The following is a 17,500-nucleotide window of genomic DNA, read 5'->3' as shown; positions in this document are numbered from 1 at the left end:
TCCCAGTGCACTAAGGGATTTATAGAGCAAATCTCGAAAATAATTATTGAACTCAGCGCTATGCGCTTCGTTCAATAATGCATTTTCTCGATTTGCTCTATAAATCCCTTAGTGCACTGGGATGTCTCAATAACTTAAATAATAATATAATATGGGGCGATTTATAGAGCGCTTGGCGTTCGCTAAGCGCTGTACAATGAATTGGTGAGAGGTCAAGGCAGGTGAAGTAGCCCGCACGTTGAACATCTCTCATGCTGGGTATTTTCGTGTTTCTATAACACACCGAACTCTGACATGGATTACAGGATCTTTTCCGTGCGCACTTGGTCTTGTGCTTGCGTGTACACACAAAGGAGGTTAAGTCACTAGCAGGTCTGCACATAAGTTGACCTAGGAGATCGGAAAAATCTCCACTTTTTACCCACCAGGCGGCAGCGACCGGGATTCGAACACACTACCTTCCGATTAGGAGGCCGACGTCTTACCACGACACCACTGCGCCCGTCACATACCAGAAATCAACGGGCTGACAGCTTTCTGTGAGGAGTTGGACATTTGATGAATTAAATTTACAACATTAATCCATAAAACATTTCCACTGTGCACAGAGAACACCCGAGTTGTCGATTGTTGGTATGTGTCCAAGTGGAGGGATGGTCTTATCCCATGTAAAAGCCTGGCCACATCTGAGACGGTCAGCCTGATAGTCCACACGAGAAGGACTGTGCCTTTAGAACAACACAAAGCGGTTCCCAAAGGGCAACGCCAACAGACGCATTTGAAACCAGCTGAATCAAACAAAATGAAGTCTTCCTTTTAACGGTTCTTTTTTTTTATGGTGATTTTACTTCCAAAAAAAAATCGAACCCAGACGCTGCTGTCATCACGATTGAATTAGAATTCCGTTATTCGCAAAGTAGGCAAATTCTATGGATACAGACAGCTATTTTACTTTATCAGTTTAAAATAGTCTCCTTGGAGATGCATAATTGCAAATAGAATGTATTCAAATATATCGTTGCTTCTTACGCTTTGAGATGCTGATCATCAAATCTCCACCAGCTCCCATTATCGTTAAAAGGTCCTGTGGGTAATACTCGACGCCTTTCTAAAAAGCCCGTTGTTCCTATAGAAAGGTCAATTAACAAAATCCCTTCATGATTCGCAACGTCTGTTCACAGTCCACAGGAAAAAAGGGCTGGTCGCTTTAAAAAAAAATCTTAGTATTCCTTAATGAGTCATTTTCTGCAGAAACTGCCGTTGTGTTTCAGGTTGAATTCCTTGCTCGATTGTTACTTGAAACTGCATGCAGTCGTGAATGGAGTTTGTTTGTTCGTTCATGGGCTAAACTCCCACGGCTTTTACGTGTATGACCGTTTTTACCCCGCCATTTAGGCAGCCATACGCCGCTTTCGGAGGAAGCATGCTGGGTATTTTCGTGTTTCTATAACCCATCGAACTCTGACATGGATTACAGGATCTTTTTCGTGCGCACTTGGTCTTGTGCTTGCGTGTACACACGGGGGTGTTCGGACACCGAGGAGAGTCTGCACACAAAGTTGACTCTGAGAAATAAATCTCTCGCCGAACGTGGGGACGAACTCACGCTGACAGCGGCCAACTGGATACAAATCCAGCGCGCTTCCGACTGAGCTACATCCCCGCCCTGTGAATGGAGTGCAGTACAGTGGACGGGCGTAGTGGCGTGGTGGTTAGACGTCGGCCTCCTAATCGGGAGGTCGTGAGTTCGAACCCGGTTGCTGCCGCCTGGTGGGTTAAGAGTGGATATTTTTCCGATCTCCCAGGTCAACTTATGTGCAGACCTGCTAGTGACTTAATCCTCTTCGTGTGTACACGCAAGCACAAGACCAAGTGCGCACGGAAAAGATCCTGTAATCCATGTCAGAGTTCGGTGGGTTATAGAAACACGAAAATACCCAGCATGCCTACCCAACGAAAGCGGAGTGAAGCTGACTATGCTCTCAGAGTATAGTGTGGGGAACCCAAATGGGTAAACGATCTCACACGTCACCAGAATTTCTGGAACGCTGAAGAAGAAGAAGAAAACTGCATGCAGTCGTGAATGGAGTGCAGTACAATGAACCAACCTTTTAAGACCCCCTAATTTAAACGCTGTTTTCTCAGACTTTCTCATAATAACCTCTGTCAGTTTACCCCCATTTTAAGACTCCCCTCTTTTTAAGAACGGATTTTCTCAGATATTTGAAGTTCTTAAAAGGGGGGGTTCCACTGAACTAGAAATATCTGCAGACATGAGAATTTTGACATAAAGTTATGATTTTCGTACATTGCAAAGCAGCTGCTAAATGTTTGTTTTTTTAAATCAATAGAAAATTAGCTTTATAAAGTAGTTATCAATCAAAACTTTGCTCACAATTAGTAATTTCAGTATTGCAACAATTTTCGCACCCAAATTAAAGCATTAATTCCCGTGTAGAATCCCATATCTGCTTTTTAATAGAGCTGCTCTGGGTATTGAAAGCATGTTTTCTGCAACAAGTTGAACCCAAGGAAGAGCTCCAAATACGACACAATCGTAAGTTAGGGCCTCGCGGAAAATCAAATAAGAAAGAAAAGTATGTAAGTGGACCAGCCTTATTTGGTGATGAATCTTGGCATTACCCTAGCTTCAAAAGTCCACTTCTCATCTTAAAGGCGGTCCCGAATTGAGCCTCAGTTGAAGTCTTTTTACCGAAGTCTTTTTACCGAAAACTTAGTGCCAAAGCTTCGTGCGGTCAGCTTCGCGAAGTATACGGCTTCGCGTAGTTGACTTCGCCAAATCAAGGATTGTTTTGTTTGAAGATATATGTTTCACCCTTTAAGGCCCGTCTCCAACTGTTGTTGTCAAATAGCCCCGTGGGTTATACTTGATACCTTTTGGAGAGTCCTGGTGCTCTTCCGTCAGACAAAGACTGAACACTGTTTCTTGAGTCGCTGTCTCCAAGGCCTCACAAGACACAATTGATCACATTCCCAATGCTGTCAGACCTCAGGCTGTAGGCCGATTTTTCCGCGAAATAAATGCGTCTCAGATTGCTCCTTGGGTCCTAGAATTAAAGGCTCTGTTCTTCCCACAAGAGCTTGTATCAAGGCGGTAGTCGATACAAGTATCGTACTCCTATATATAGTAAATCATAGTAGTAATACTACAGTGATAATAATGGAGTAGGATGCTTCGATTGACGGGCGCTTTAATACATGCTCGTGAAGTCCTTCCAATCAGAACAGTTCTGCTCTTTTCCTCAGATCTGACGCGTGTTTCTTTCAGGCGAGATATTCTTTCGGCTAGCCGCTCGCGAAGCTAGGAGGCGAGATTGTCTTTGAAACGGTTTAATGGCTAGCTACGCAAGAATTAAAACCATTGGTTGATTCCGAAAAGGTCGTCTGCACTGGTCAGTAAAAAACCATGGACAGCCAATCGGATGGGCAGCTGCGTGGCCGCCATGTTTTCTCGCCAAGCGAGCAAGCCCAAAGCTAACTACCGTTTGAGGCGAGAATTCTACTCGCGGCGAGATGTGCCCCACTCGCCAATCTCGCCTATTCTCGCCTGAAAGAAACAGGGGACAGGCCAGGCTTTCACATTAGATAAGGGGATATAGCTCAGTCGGTAGCGCGCTGGATTTGTATTCAGTTGGCCGCTGTCAGCGTGAGTTCGATCCCAGGTTCGGCGGAAATTTATTTCAGAGTCAACTTTGTGTGCAGACTCTCTTCGGTGTCCGAACTCCCCCCCGTGTACACTACATTGGGTGTGCACGTTAAAGATCCCACGATTGACAAAAGGGTCTTTCCTGGCAAAATTGCTTTGGCACAGTTAATAATTGTCTACCAATACCCGTGTGACTTGGAATAATAGGCCGTGAAAGGTAAATATGCGCCGAAATGGCTGCAATTACTGGCCGTATAAAATTTCATCTCACACGGCATCACTGCTGAGCGCCTAGAACTGTACCCACGGAATATGCGCGATATAAGCCTCATTGATTGATTGATTGATAAGAACATCCGTCAGGTTGAACACCTACCCAAGTTTAGCGGCCAGGCTGCTTCCTGCGCAGAGTGGAAGTTTTTGCTGAGATCATTTATCACATTGTCATAGGTGTCAATTATGAAATAATGAAAGAAAAACATTTGATTTTGTACAGGAAGCAGCCAGGCTGTTGACTTCCGGTCAAGAGGGAGGATGATGTTACCACATGTACAAGCCCACATAGATCTGAGGTGGTGCACACGTTTGATTGTACGAGGACAGTACCTTTGGTTTAAACAAAACTTTATTCAATTTTTATCATGACAAGAAACAATGCACGGACTTTACGATTACTAACTCAAGCAATTAATGCTCATTTTAAGCAATCATAGTCAGTACAAAACAAAGGTTAACATGATGGCGGGCTAAATACATTAACTCCTTTCAGGAAACGATAAAAACAGAAAAACCTGGTACACAAACAAACAGAAACGGGGAGGGGTTGGTACATGTAATACATAAAGTGGGAAAAGGGCACGAGAGAACAGAAATAGGAATAAGGGAAAAAGAAGAAGATGAAGAAGACTTGGAGCGCCAATAGTTGAGGAGAGTGTACCTATCAGCCTAATATTAATTGGACGAATTCGACTTCGCGAAGTCTTCTTCACGAAGCTCGCTGCAATTAATTTTTGGTAAAAAGACTTCGGTACGGACACTCTTTAAATGAACAAATATGTTTTGATAGTTTCTGAGATCACATATTGAAAGCAGCAATCACCGGCACGGTTGGCCTAGTGGTAAGGCGTCCGCCCCGTGATCGGGAGGTCGTGGGTTCGAACCCCGGCCGGGTCATACCTAAGACTTTAAAATTGGCAATCTAGTGACTGCTCCGCCTGGCGTCTGGCATTATGGGGTTAGTGCTAGGACTGGTTGGTCCGGTGTCAGAATAATGTGACTGGGTGAGACATGAAGCCTGTGCTGCGACTTCTGTCTTGTGTGTGGCGCACGTTATATGTCAAAGCAGCACCGCCCTGATATCACCCTTCGTGGTCGACTGGGCGTTAAGCAAACAAACAAACAAAGCAGCAATCAAGTGTCCGTACTTTGCAGATTTCCTTTCATGCCAGGCTAAGTTGGGGACGAGAGGGAATATGTCCTTTGCGAGGGGATGCCTTGTATTAGAGAGACCTAACATTATTATGTTTCGATTGAACATTGAATTTCCCCTATTTGAGCCTTGTGACGTCAGAGTCCGACAAAAACTCATATTTAGATGGCTAGCCGAGACTACAAAAGAGTGCATGTTTGTGTGCGTTCAATCGTAAAAAATAAAAGAAATTCGAACCAAAATCGATCGATACATGTTATTTGTATGTTTGACCAAAATATGACATTTTACACAGATCTTGACAGCCATTGTTCACCTCGACCGCTGGCGCAGTCTTGGAGGAACACAAACTACACTGAGCAGAACAAGTTAAGGATATTTTTTCAGTGGTATACCCCAGATGTTAAACAGCAGTTTTTTGGTCAGAAATATACGTGTATTTGAAGATCAGTCTTTCTTCTGCTCAAAAATGTGTTTCTGGAATCTGAGCAATATTTGGGTATGACGTCACAGGTCCGTGACCACGCCTACCCTCAAAAATGGCTTTTTTTGACGGCATGATTCACTTTCAACCGTCGAAACGGTGACTTAAACTGAATGATAATTTGCATTTTTTACACCAAAAAGTTTATTTGGTGTCTTACCAAACAAGTCATACAAATTTCGTTTAAATCCGCCGCGCAGTCAGGCTGATCCAGCGTGTAAAGAAGAGTGACCACAATCCTGAAAAACGGCACAAAATCCATGGTTTTTATGGTGTTTTTGCTGGGTAGCCGCAGTTGATATAATAAATCTAAAACTACAAATAGCAGCCTCTCGAAATTTCACAGAACGATGACAAAGACCCTCATCTGTATATGTTCCAGTGCTTAGACCAAACAGAAATGGACGTTGTAACGGTTTTCCGTTAAAAAAATTGTAAACGTTTGTAACGTCCAAGAAACACATGTGACATGCACTTAACTTTATACACTTTGCAAAGAATGGTGCCATTACATGTGTGCCAAGCTTCAGAAACCATCTTTCATGGGCTCAACCGTTATAACCGTTTGAAAAGATATTTGGGTCAAAAATATAAATAGCGTATAGTATCACATGAGTTGCTTTTTGGCCTCTTTAATCTCCGTGTCAAATATTTCTTACATTTTCACAGTATTACAAATGAATGTAATTACAGATTGAGCATGTTGTTCAATTCGGGGATAAGGCAGACCCTTGCCATGTCTACACTGTGTGACCCTACTCATGAAATGATACATTCCTACTGTCAGAAAATATCGATGTCTGTCACCCAGACAGTCTAAATAAAATTCAACAGTTCTCTGCAGAAAACCGTGTTTCGCATATTAGATATAAAGGTTACATCCCCGCTAATGGTTTGTATGGCATCAAATCTATGTCTCGAGTGACGACTTTCAATTGCAAATAATTTACTTACTCGCTGTATCGATATGGAGAAGTTGCATGCCTACGTCAGGTTGTTGGAACGTTCCAAAAACCTACCTTTCTTGTTTTTTGATTCTGAATTTTGGAACGTTGGCAGTCTCTTTGTTTTTGGATTTATTTATATTGCATGGAATCAAAAAACAAGAAAGGTAGGCTGTTGGAACGTTTGTTATTGACAAAACAGTACATTCACAAATATATCGACCCAATATATGGCAGTATCTTTGTTTTTATATTGCATGGACACAAACATGTATGTTTTGCAGACACAGCAACAGCGGAAGAATTGGCGGAGAGGGATTCATCTGCAAGAGAGGCAGTTCAGATATTATTGAGTAAACCGTGTCATGTGTATCTTCATTGTTATGCATTCAATACGACATATTCTTGCTGAGGCGTAACATGACACAATGCAGATGAAATAGCGTTAACACGGACATAACAAACCAAACTGGTAATTTCTTTGAAACCTAGCTTAGTTTGTTTAAATCCTGGATTTCAAAACTGAAGCGTTTCGAAACACAACTCCCCCTGTCTTCATTACATAAAACCAACCACACAGCCAACGTTTCCCTCGGGATAGCCTTGATTTCTAATCTGGGTCGTTTTGTTACGCGCGTGGTTTTATTTAAAGCTCTTGTAAAATAGAGGAGACTCTCTCAAAATGTGCTGAAAGGGTCCATATTGGGTGTCCAGGGACCCTCTAGACGGGGCGTCTGTGGGCAGACCTGTGTACTTAACTTATACAATCAGTTTGGGCGATTGTTACGTGTCAAATCAATCGTGTTTCACCTACTGTTTATCAGTTTAAAGCTGTTGTTGGTGGTGTTGTTGACATTGTAGTTGTTCTTGGTTTTTGAGTTGTTGTCAGTGTTGTTGTCGTCGTTGTAGTTGTTGTAGTTGTTGCCCGGCCAATGTTGTACTGTGTTGTGGTTGTTGTTGTTTTTGTTATTGTTGATACAGTTTCGCTGGTTTCTCAACAATGCTGTTGTGGTTGTTATTGTTATTGTTGATGTAGTTTCGCTGGTTTCTCAACAATAGTGGTGTTGTTGTTGTTGTTGTTGTTGTTGTTGTTGTTGTTGTTGTTGTTGTTGTTGTTGTTGTTGTTTTTGTTTTGTTTTTGGGTCCAGCCGATTCATTTTCACAGCCCATTCCTGCTTGAGCCTTGAGTCGGATGGAAACAAATGAAAACTCAAGCCTGAGTCCTTTTTTTGCAACTCCGAACATATGGCAGCAGCACACTCTCTCGGCATGATGTCGGGAGTACGCGCGCATCTACGGCTGCAGCAAAGACGCAGACCGAGCGTCGCTACTGACTTTCGCTTCCGACGCCTGCATGTGACGTCACAGCCAACGGCTTGCCGCCGCGGGGATTTTGAAGTCTCGGGTAGCAGACGAATTTGGCCGCTTTTTGCGGCATGCGTTTTGTGTAAAACTAGACTGATGCAACACAAAACCTGTGATTTACTGTTCGGTTTTTGCATCTTTAGATGCTTACCTATATCATTAAATCAACCCCAACTGTTTATCTGACCTTAAAAAGAGCCTGTTATGGTCCTTTAAAGCCATATGTACTCGATGACTATACACGCTAATTGCTTTACCAACAGCTGGAGACAGACTAAATTAAGTTCCCTGCAAAATATTGTGGTCTAGGACCCCTTAAATGTTGAGATATTTGAATTTTCATTTTGATCTGGATCGTCCTATTTATAGATTTGGCAACACATGTAACGTTGATGCAAGGGAGAGAACACCGCGGCTTTGTTGACATCCTCACTTTTTCAGAGGCTAGAACAAGCTGTAATGCATGTATTATGGTCCGCGCATGGTGACGTATCGTCATTATATGGTCTTATGGTGCGTTTGACATCGATTGTGGGCAAACTACACTTTGTAATCACGGGAGTGCGTTAGTATGCCTTTAAGACTTCCTCCATTTCAACACCCTGTTTTCTTAGACTTTTTGTTCTTAACCTGTGTAAATATGCCCCCATTTTAAGACTCCCTCCTTTTTAAGACCGGACTTTCTCAGATTTGTGGAGGTCTTAAAAGGGGGCCCGGGGTTCCACTGTACAGTAAAACAGTCTCATTGGACACAAGCTTGGATGCTTTTTCCCACCGAGACCCGTGTTTTCAGCCGCTTTGTTTGGGCAATAGACGGAAATCACAAAGTCTGGGCTAGACAATCGCAGCGTTTAGTTTGAATGACAGAGCGTCCAAACGGGAAAATCAACTATTCTATGCACTCAAGTCACCGTCTGACTTTCGGAGGGAGCTCGAGACAGGCATTGATTTTCCGTGTAGTACAAGAAACTTGAAATGCGATAGGACATGACTTAGAGGATAAAACACTGTGATTGTGAGACTGTGGACGTGTCGAAGACATTTTTCCATTTTAATGTATTCCTTTTAATGGATAATAAAGTGTTGTTATTGTTATTGTTGTTAGCTCAGACTTGAAGGTGTCTTCTTTCTCTTACGTATTGCGTAACACAGGGGTTGTGTAAAACGTAAGTTCCCTGTTTTGTACCGGTCAAAATAAGTGGCCTTGTGGATAAGACGCTGTCCTCCTTTCCTTTACTTTTCTTTATTTGGTGTTTAACGTCGTTTTCAACCGTTCAAGGTTATATCGCGACGGGGAAAGGGGGGGGGGAGGGGATGGGATAGAGCTACTTGGTAATTGTTTCTTGTTCACAAAAGCACTAATCAAAAAATTGCTCCAGGGGCTTGCAACGTAGTACAATATATGACCTTACTGGGAGAATGCAAGTTTCCAGTACAGAGGACTTAACATTTCTTACATACTGCTTGACTAAAATCTTTACAAACATTGACTATATTCTATACAAGAAACACTTAACAAGGGTAAAAGGAGAAACAGAATCCGTTAGTCGCCTCTTACGACATGCTGGGGAGCATCGGGTAAATTCTTCCCCCTAACCCGCGGGGGGTCGCCGTCCTCCCATGCGGAAGGTCGCGGGTTCGAATCCCCGCCGCGCCTGGTTGGCTAAGGGTGTAGATTTTTCCTATCTCCCAGGTCAACTTATGTAAATGAAATCGGCAACCGGTCGTGCATTAGGATTAATATCTTATTTAACGAGGTTTTCTTCCTGACAAATTATAATGAATTCATAGAATTTGAAACTTGGTTTGGCTGGTTGCCACAACAGAGTGACGGAAATCTTCACTGTTTCTCTGATACACCTGGCTTTCGGTGTTGCTGTCTCTTTCCTACGAAACAGTAAGTCATCTTAGTTTCCCAATGTGTCCAAGAACGCAGAAAAACGAACAACACAAACCCATCGCGCCGCTCTGTGCAGACAGAAGTGAGGGGGGTTTATGGGGGGGAGTCGGGAGGAGTTCTGGAGGGATGGGGTCTATATCTTCAACTTCTGCCCCCCACCCCCACCCCCACCCCGTTCGTTGCTGTTGTGTTCTACATCTCCGACAAGATGGTAGATGGAAAGAAGGGATCTGTATCTTCTAGCCTGCACATCCGTCCTGTCCGTTGCTTCGACATTCTGCATCTCCTCGCTTTGCCTGCAATGAGGCGTCTGGTGGTGCGGAGATTCCCGGATCGATCACCAGTGGCGTCTCATCCAGAAAAGATTTAATAAACTTCCCTCGCTTCCCCTCCCTTCCCCCCGCTCCTGTCATGCTAATAGCTGGTTACAAGGGGCCTGGAGTTTTTTTGTAGGTCTGGTCCCTGGGGAATGTCGTCTGCTGAGGGCTTGGTGCGGAGGGGGGGTGGGGGATAAACATGGAGGTGGGGTAGGGATTGGGGAGCCTGACATATAGGAGGGAGAAAGTGGGGGCAGGATAGGGAGAGGGGGTTGTTTTACGAGACTAATGTGTCTTCTGGTCGCTTATGAGACTGTTGGGTCGTATTGCCGTTAATGGGATTATTGTGTCTGATGGTCGTCTAAAAGGTTGTCATGTCTGTTGGTCATTTCTATGACTATCAATCTTTTGTCATGCGAGGGCTGTCCTCTTTTAAGCCTGAAGTTGACTTTGCGAAGATTTCGCGACTTTGCAAAGACTGCAAAATGCAGTGCAAAGCTTCATGCAGCGAGCTTCGTGAGGTAGACTTCACGAAGTCGACTTCGCCAAATTAATGTCAGGCTATAGAGTGTTGAGTGTTGTGTGTAGTGTGTTGTGTGTTGAGTGTTGTGTGTTGAGTGTTGTGTGTTGTGTGTTGTGTGTTGTGTGTTATGTGTAGTGTGTTGTGTGTTGTGTGTTGTGTGTTGTGTGTTATGTGTAGTGTGTTGTGTGTTGTGTGTTGTGTGTTGTGTGTTGTGTGTTGTGTGTTGTGTGTTGTGTGTTGTGTGTTGTGTGTTGTGTGTTGTGTGTTATGTGTAGTGTGTTGTATGTTGTGTGTTATGTGTAGTGTGTTGTGTGTTATGTGTAGTGTGTTGTGTGTTGTGTGTTGAGTGTTGTGTGTAGTGTGTAGTGTGTTGTATGTAGTGTGTTGTGTGTTATGTGTAGTGTGTTGTGTGTTGTGTGTTGAGTGTTGTGTGTTGTGTGTTGTGTGTTGTGTGTTATGTGTAGTGTGTTGTGTGTTGTGTGTTGTGTGTTGTGTGTTGTGTGTAGTGTGTTGTGTGTTGAGTGTTGTGTGTTGAGTGTTGTGTGTTGTGTGTTGAGTGTTGAGTGTTGTGTGTTGTGTGTTTGTGTTGTGGTCATTTGGGAAACTGTGTTGGCGTGGGCCAAAGAGGATCAGGCAGCTTTTCCTTTGGTATGGTTCTTTCATAATTTCGTCTTTGTCCCACAGATCCATGAGATCTATCCGGCACGTCTGTGTATGTCTGTCTCAGTAGACATCCCCGTCTGTATCTGTCCGTCTGACCGTCTGTATCTGTCTCAGTAGACCTCCCCATCTGTATCTGTCCATCTGACCGTCTGTATCTGTCTCAGTAGACCTCCCCGTCTGTATCTGTCCATCTGACCGTCTGTATCTGTCTCAGTAGACCTCCCCGTCTGTATCTGTCCGTCTGCCCGTCTGTATCTGTCTCAGTAGACCTCCCCGTCTGTATCTGTCCGTCTGCCCGTCTGTATCTGTCTCAGTAGACCTCCCCGTCTGTATCTGTCCGTCTGCCCGTCTGTATCTGTCTCAGTAGACATCCCCGTCTGTATCTGTCCATCTGACCGCCTGTATCTGTCTCAGTAGACCTCCCCGTTTGTATCTGTCCGTCTGACCGTCTGTATCTGTCTCAGTAGACCTCCCCGTCTGTATCTGTCCATCTGACCGTCTGTATCTGTCTCAGTAGACCTCCCCGTCTGTATCTGTCCGTCTGACCGTCTGTATCTGTCTCAGTAGACCTCCCCGTCTGTATCTGTCCGTCTGCCCGTCTGTATCTGTCTCAGTAGACCTCCCCGTCTGTATCTGTCCATCTGACCGCCTGTATCTGTCTCAGTAGACCTCCCCGTCTGTATCTGTCCGTCTGACCGTCTGTATCTGAATCTGTAGACCTCCCCGTCTCTATCTGACCATCTGTATCTGTCCGTCAGACCGTCTGTATCTGTCTCAATAGACCTCCCCGTTTGTATCTGTCCGTCTGACCGTCTGTATCTGTCTCAATAGACCTCCCCGTTTGTATCTGTCTGTCTGACCGTCTGTATCTGTCTCAATAGACCTCCCCGTTTGTATCTGTCCGTCTGACCGTCTGTATCTGTCTGTCTGACCGTCTGTATTTGTCTCAATAGACCTCCCCGTTTGTATCTGTCCGTCTGACCGTCTGTATCTGTCTGTCTGACCGTCTGTATCTGTCTCAGTAGACCTCCCCGTCTGTATCTGTCCGTCTGACCGTCTGTATCTGTCTGTCTGACCGTCTGTATTTGTCTCAATAGACATCCCCGTCTGTATCTGTCCGTCTGACCGTCTGTATCTGTCTGTCTGACCGTCTGTATCTGTCTCAATAGACCTCCCCGTCTGTTTCTGTCTGTCTGACCAGCTGTCTTTGTGTTTAGGTGACCATCTCGTGTCCACCGAGATCAGTGTCTCTGCACGCAGTCCACCTTTTCAGGTCAAGTCCGTGGAGATTGCTGGTTGCGAGTGGGGATGGGGGGGGGGGGGGTACAGAAAAGAGGAGGGGAGTGTGATGGTGGTGGTTGGGGGTTGGATGGTCATAGAGTTGCGGAAAAGGCGATGGGAGGAGGGAGGGGGAGGGGGGGGGGGGTCTGTCAAATACGGAAGTTGTTTCAATGTGAAAGAACAAGAAGGAGAACAAGAACAAGGTTTTAATCCGCCATATAGCATACAAGCCATTGGTATTTGTCCTGGTGTGGAAACAATCATACATCCATACACTACTTGCACCTACAATACAATCATACATCCATACACTACTTGCACCTACAATACAATCATACATCCATACACTACTTGCACCTACAATACAATCATACATCCATACACTACTTGCACCTACAATACAATCATACATCCATACACTACTTGCACCTACAATACAATCATATGATAAAAAAAGGCAAAAAGGCTAATAACAACAACAACAACAAGTTAAAGTCATCACCGAAGTACATATAATTAAAATGATTTCATCATCGTATTTTTAAAATAGTTGTTGTATATATGTGTATGTCACACGCTTTCCTTCTTTGCCACTACTAAAGCAAACGTGTGCAAGATTGTATGTTACACGCTTTGGAGCATGTGCAAGAACGGATTCAAACTCGAAATCGTCCCTCCAAAAGCCCCAAAATGCACACACGACTTTTATTTCTCCTGCTGTTATCGTTTCTTCTCTTTACAAATTCTTCAACGCTCAGAATACTGAAAACGGCATCCCAGACGACAGTACTGTTTCCATACGCGAATTTAGCTGCCCTTGGAAAGTGGCTCGCTCAGGAGGCCTGTTAGTCTGACACTATAAGGACAGAGTTCAGACATAGATGACAAAGATCCCGGAAAGAACAAACATTTCGCGGATGCAGACACAGAAAGACGTCATGAAGATTGCGATGCTTCAAAAGATACAGACTGTGACGATGACTGTGACGTCATTCACATATACCGAGACGTCATTTATAGTTGTTCGGTCACTTTCGTCAAAAAGTAGATCTCTCCACAATGGCTGCTCCTGTGTTTAGGTTTATCAAGCGTGAGTACGCAAAACGTGTTTGTTCTTTCCTCTGTTGAAGCTGTGAGACATAATCGCCATTACGAGCTAGTCGTGTGACAGAGAGTTTTCTTGCACACTCGACTGCTGCTGTTTCACTCCGGCTAAAGCCGTCGTGAAACATCTACAGTCTCGTGTGCAAGAACACTCTCTGTCACACGACTAGCTCGTAATAGCGGGTAATAACTTGACTGAAAGTCAACTTTGGTGGTCAGATCCTTTTATGTCTGTCTGTCTGTCTGTCCGTCTATCTGTATGCCTTTTTTTATTGTCTGTCTCTCTCTGTCTTGTCTGTCTGGCTAACGATGGTATACTTTTCAGAGATTGATTTCTTCGAGAATATCGTATGGTGGGGAAAGGATGGGGGTATATGAGAATAGAGAATTATTATTATCATTATGGAAAGCTTATATAGCGCGAACCACAACTGTGCTCTTCGCGCTTTACATATTAATTTCTGAATGGGGGTGGGGGGAAGGGGTAGGAAAGACTTTTCCATGAGAATCTGCCCATTCATTTCTTCTAACTAAATCGTTGCCAGTGTTTCTGAAGCATTTCGTTCAAGTTGTGTCGTGCATGCGATCTATTTCAGTGTGTTTATCGAGACCCTTTCAGTGCTTTTATAACTGTCACGCGAATTGCATCTTTTCAAAAGATTTTGCAGTTCTCTCAATAAAACTGCTTTATGGGAAAAACACGTCACTTGTTTCGTGTGAAAATGAAATAAAACGTACTTTCTAAACAATAAAGTCGCACGCGAAGGCTAAAAAGCCACCGTAACTTGAGAAGGTAAGATAAAAAGTAGTCCGCAGTGATCGTTAACATTTTAACTTTTTCCCTCTAATGCGCACGCGCAATGACTCTTTGGGGACAAAAACCGGAAGAAAATGAGCGCCCCGCGTACCCTAAACTACCGAGACCGTAGCAGTTACGACGCATGCGCACCGGTCCTCGAAAGGATACAAAGAGGAAGAAGATGGCCGCCCGAGCCGATGGTAGTAACTACATTTTCCCGTCTTGGAGAACCTGCAGGGAACGAATGACCGTTTAGCAAATAAAAGGCGGCTTACTATAATCTGCCTATTTTCTTCTCTCGTTCCTAGGGAACTGAATTCGTCTTAAGTACCAGTCCGGACATCCAGACGGCTTTTAACTCTTAAGACGCTGCAAGAAATAGTTATGGTGCCATTTGCATTGACGCGGGGAGTAGGGGGTATGGGAGTAGAAGGAGGAGGAGGAGAGAAGGAGGATGATGATGAGGAGGAGATAGAGATGGAGGAGTAGGGACTGTAGCTAGTAAGGTTATATGTGTTTTAAAACTAAAAATGGTATAAGGTGCGGGGGAAGGGGGGGGGGGGTCTGTGAAAAAGCCAAAATAGTATAGGCTGGACTAGGTTGTAGGGTTGAGAAGATATGAGGCATAGAAAACAATCTACAAGTAACTCGAGTTCGTCTTCAAGCATCTTGTAGACATTCGAACAGATTATAACTGCTCCAATGCATCTTGGCTTCACAGAAAACAACAGCGGTTGGGGGGGGGGGGGGGGGGGGAGGGGGAGGGGGAGACGTAGGAGGGGGGGTGCAGGTGTATCACACAGTGACATCGGAGCTGGAAAATGCCACATTCAGACAAATTAAAACTTCTAAAATGCTGTTTGAAAATATGATGTTGCCATCAAGAGATAGGAAATGTATTTTACAGAGAGAAAGATAGGACGAGGGAGAGAGAGAGAGAGAGAGAGAGAGAGAGAGAGAGAGAGAGACAGAGAGACAGAGACAGAGAGACAGAGAGACAGAGACAGAGAGATGGGAGGGGGGGGGCAAAAGAAAGAGAATCAGAGGGAGAGCGAGAAAGAGAGATAGAGAGAGAGAGAGAAGGGGGGGGGGCGAGAGACAGAGAGAGAGAGACAGACAGACAGACAGACAGACAGAGGGAGAGAGACAGAGAGAACAGCGAACATAATAAGACAGCAAGATGGCCGATTAGAACCAGACCAGTAACGGCACAGTTTCGCGACAAAAACCCCACCATCCAAAAGGAAAATGAGAAAAAATGCAAGAAAGTAGACAGAGCCTTAAAGTCTCAGTCCCTTGTTTATTGCAACTACTTTGAACAAAAAACCTAAACCGACTGTCTCGCACACGCCATGGGCATTAGCTGAAAGTCGAAACTTCCAGACAGTGTCTTGTGCAGTGGATCAAGACTTGACAACCAGCCTGGAGTAATGCTGGTGTGTTTCCACAGTTAACAGTGCAGAATGGATGACAACAGAACTAGAGAAACGCTAGGTACACCAGTACAGATGTGTCCTGGTTTTGACTGACTGACTTACATTCATAAGGATAATAAAAGCTTTAAGACACAAAGTCTTGTCTTATAACCTGTCCTTAAACAAATAAAACTTGAAATACCCATAACACATCAGAAACAAATAATAAAAATGCTAAATGTTATATGCAATCAGAATAAAACGTTACACACAGATAATGATTTTCCCAGATGTGTTTTTCATTTTCTAAAAAATGTCTTTGATGGCGTCATATCCGGCTTTTAGTAGCAGTTAAGGTGGCATTGTGACGACCTAATTTTTCACCCAAATTGCTTAGATTTTGGTCAAGCAGTCTTTAATTCAGTCCGGACTATTTGATTGCATTTCAGTTTGGTAGCTTAACAAATTTGTTGGCTTTTCATGTCCCTTCAATTTATCCCATATGACAGCTAGGCAGATATGTAGCGTGGATTTTGATCGTTTAAATAAAAAGAGAGGTATACTAATCAAAATAAAGTTAACTTACCAATCTAAAGTCATATAAAATGGTGATGTGCCATTTGAGCAAGCCACAAGAGGATAGGTTTTTATTTTTTTCTTCCAAGAGCGTATCCTATGTTTGTTTTTTCTTCTTCTTTTTTTCTCCAAATTTTTAATCAATCAATAAACAAGTGATAACAAACATGGTATCTGTGTATTTTCTGTTTGTACACATACTTTCTCATTTACATGAGGTGCAAACAAACTCATTATGTTAAATTTTACATTATACAAAAGGACTAAAATTAATCATACGTGAAACTATATACGTGTCAACATGTGTAGCATCAAAATGATCATATGTCATCATATATTGATCTATTCAAAAACAATATTCGCATCAAAACATATGCCTGTCTTTACCTTAAATCAAGGACAATGAACAATAATTTGCTTATAATTAATAAAACTTATGCTATGCTGCCGTTACCATCTCTTGCTCCCTTCGTGGCTGTCTGTCGAGCGTGTGATCTAAAGATAATTCATGCAGAATGTTTGAATTTAAGTTTGCATGGACACATTTACAAATGACCTCATGTGCATATTACCTCGTGAAAGTCTTAACCATTTTGTTCTTGAGCTTATCCGAGAAACTGTGCTGTGGAGTCGAATAGATGTCAGGGCGGGGATCACTTAGTGTCGGGAGTTGCATACATGGCAAAAGGTCGAAACTTTTTTCTATTCACCGACACGATTGCTGGCATGTTGGGCAGAATTGCAGAACTTTTTCACGACGGGGAAAAGTTGGCGCCAAAAAACTTTTTAAAAAAACCCAGAAACGTTTATGGCTATTTTGTGTTAAATTACACGTTCCAAAAATCTAACCTTTCTTCTTTTCTATAGTGTTTTGCACCGGAATCCAAACCAGATCGACTACGACGTTACAAAATCAATCATTCAAAACAAGAAAAATTCGTTAATATGGAACATTATTCTAATTCTAGAGTAAGATATAGTGAATGTTTCGTTTTGTCTTAAATTACACGATTCAAAACTAACCTGTGTGTGT

Source organism: Littorina saxatilis, linkage group LG13 (genome assembly GCF_037325665.1).
Source record: "Littorina saxatilis isolate snail1 linkage group LG13, US_GU_Lsax_2.0, whole genome shotgun sequence".
Lineage (NCBI taxonomy): Eukaryota > Metazoa > Mollusca > Gastropoda > Littorinimorpha > Littorinidae > Littorina > Littorina saxatilis.
The sequence above is the reverse complement of the archived record's forward strand: the minus strand, read 5'-3'. Positions refer to the sequence as shown.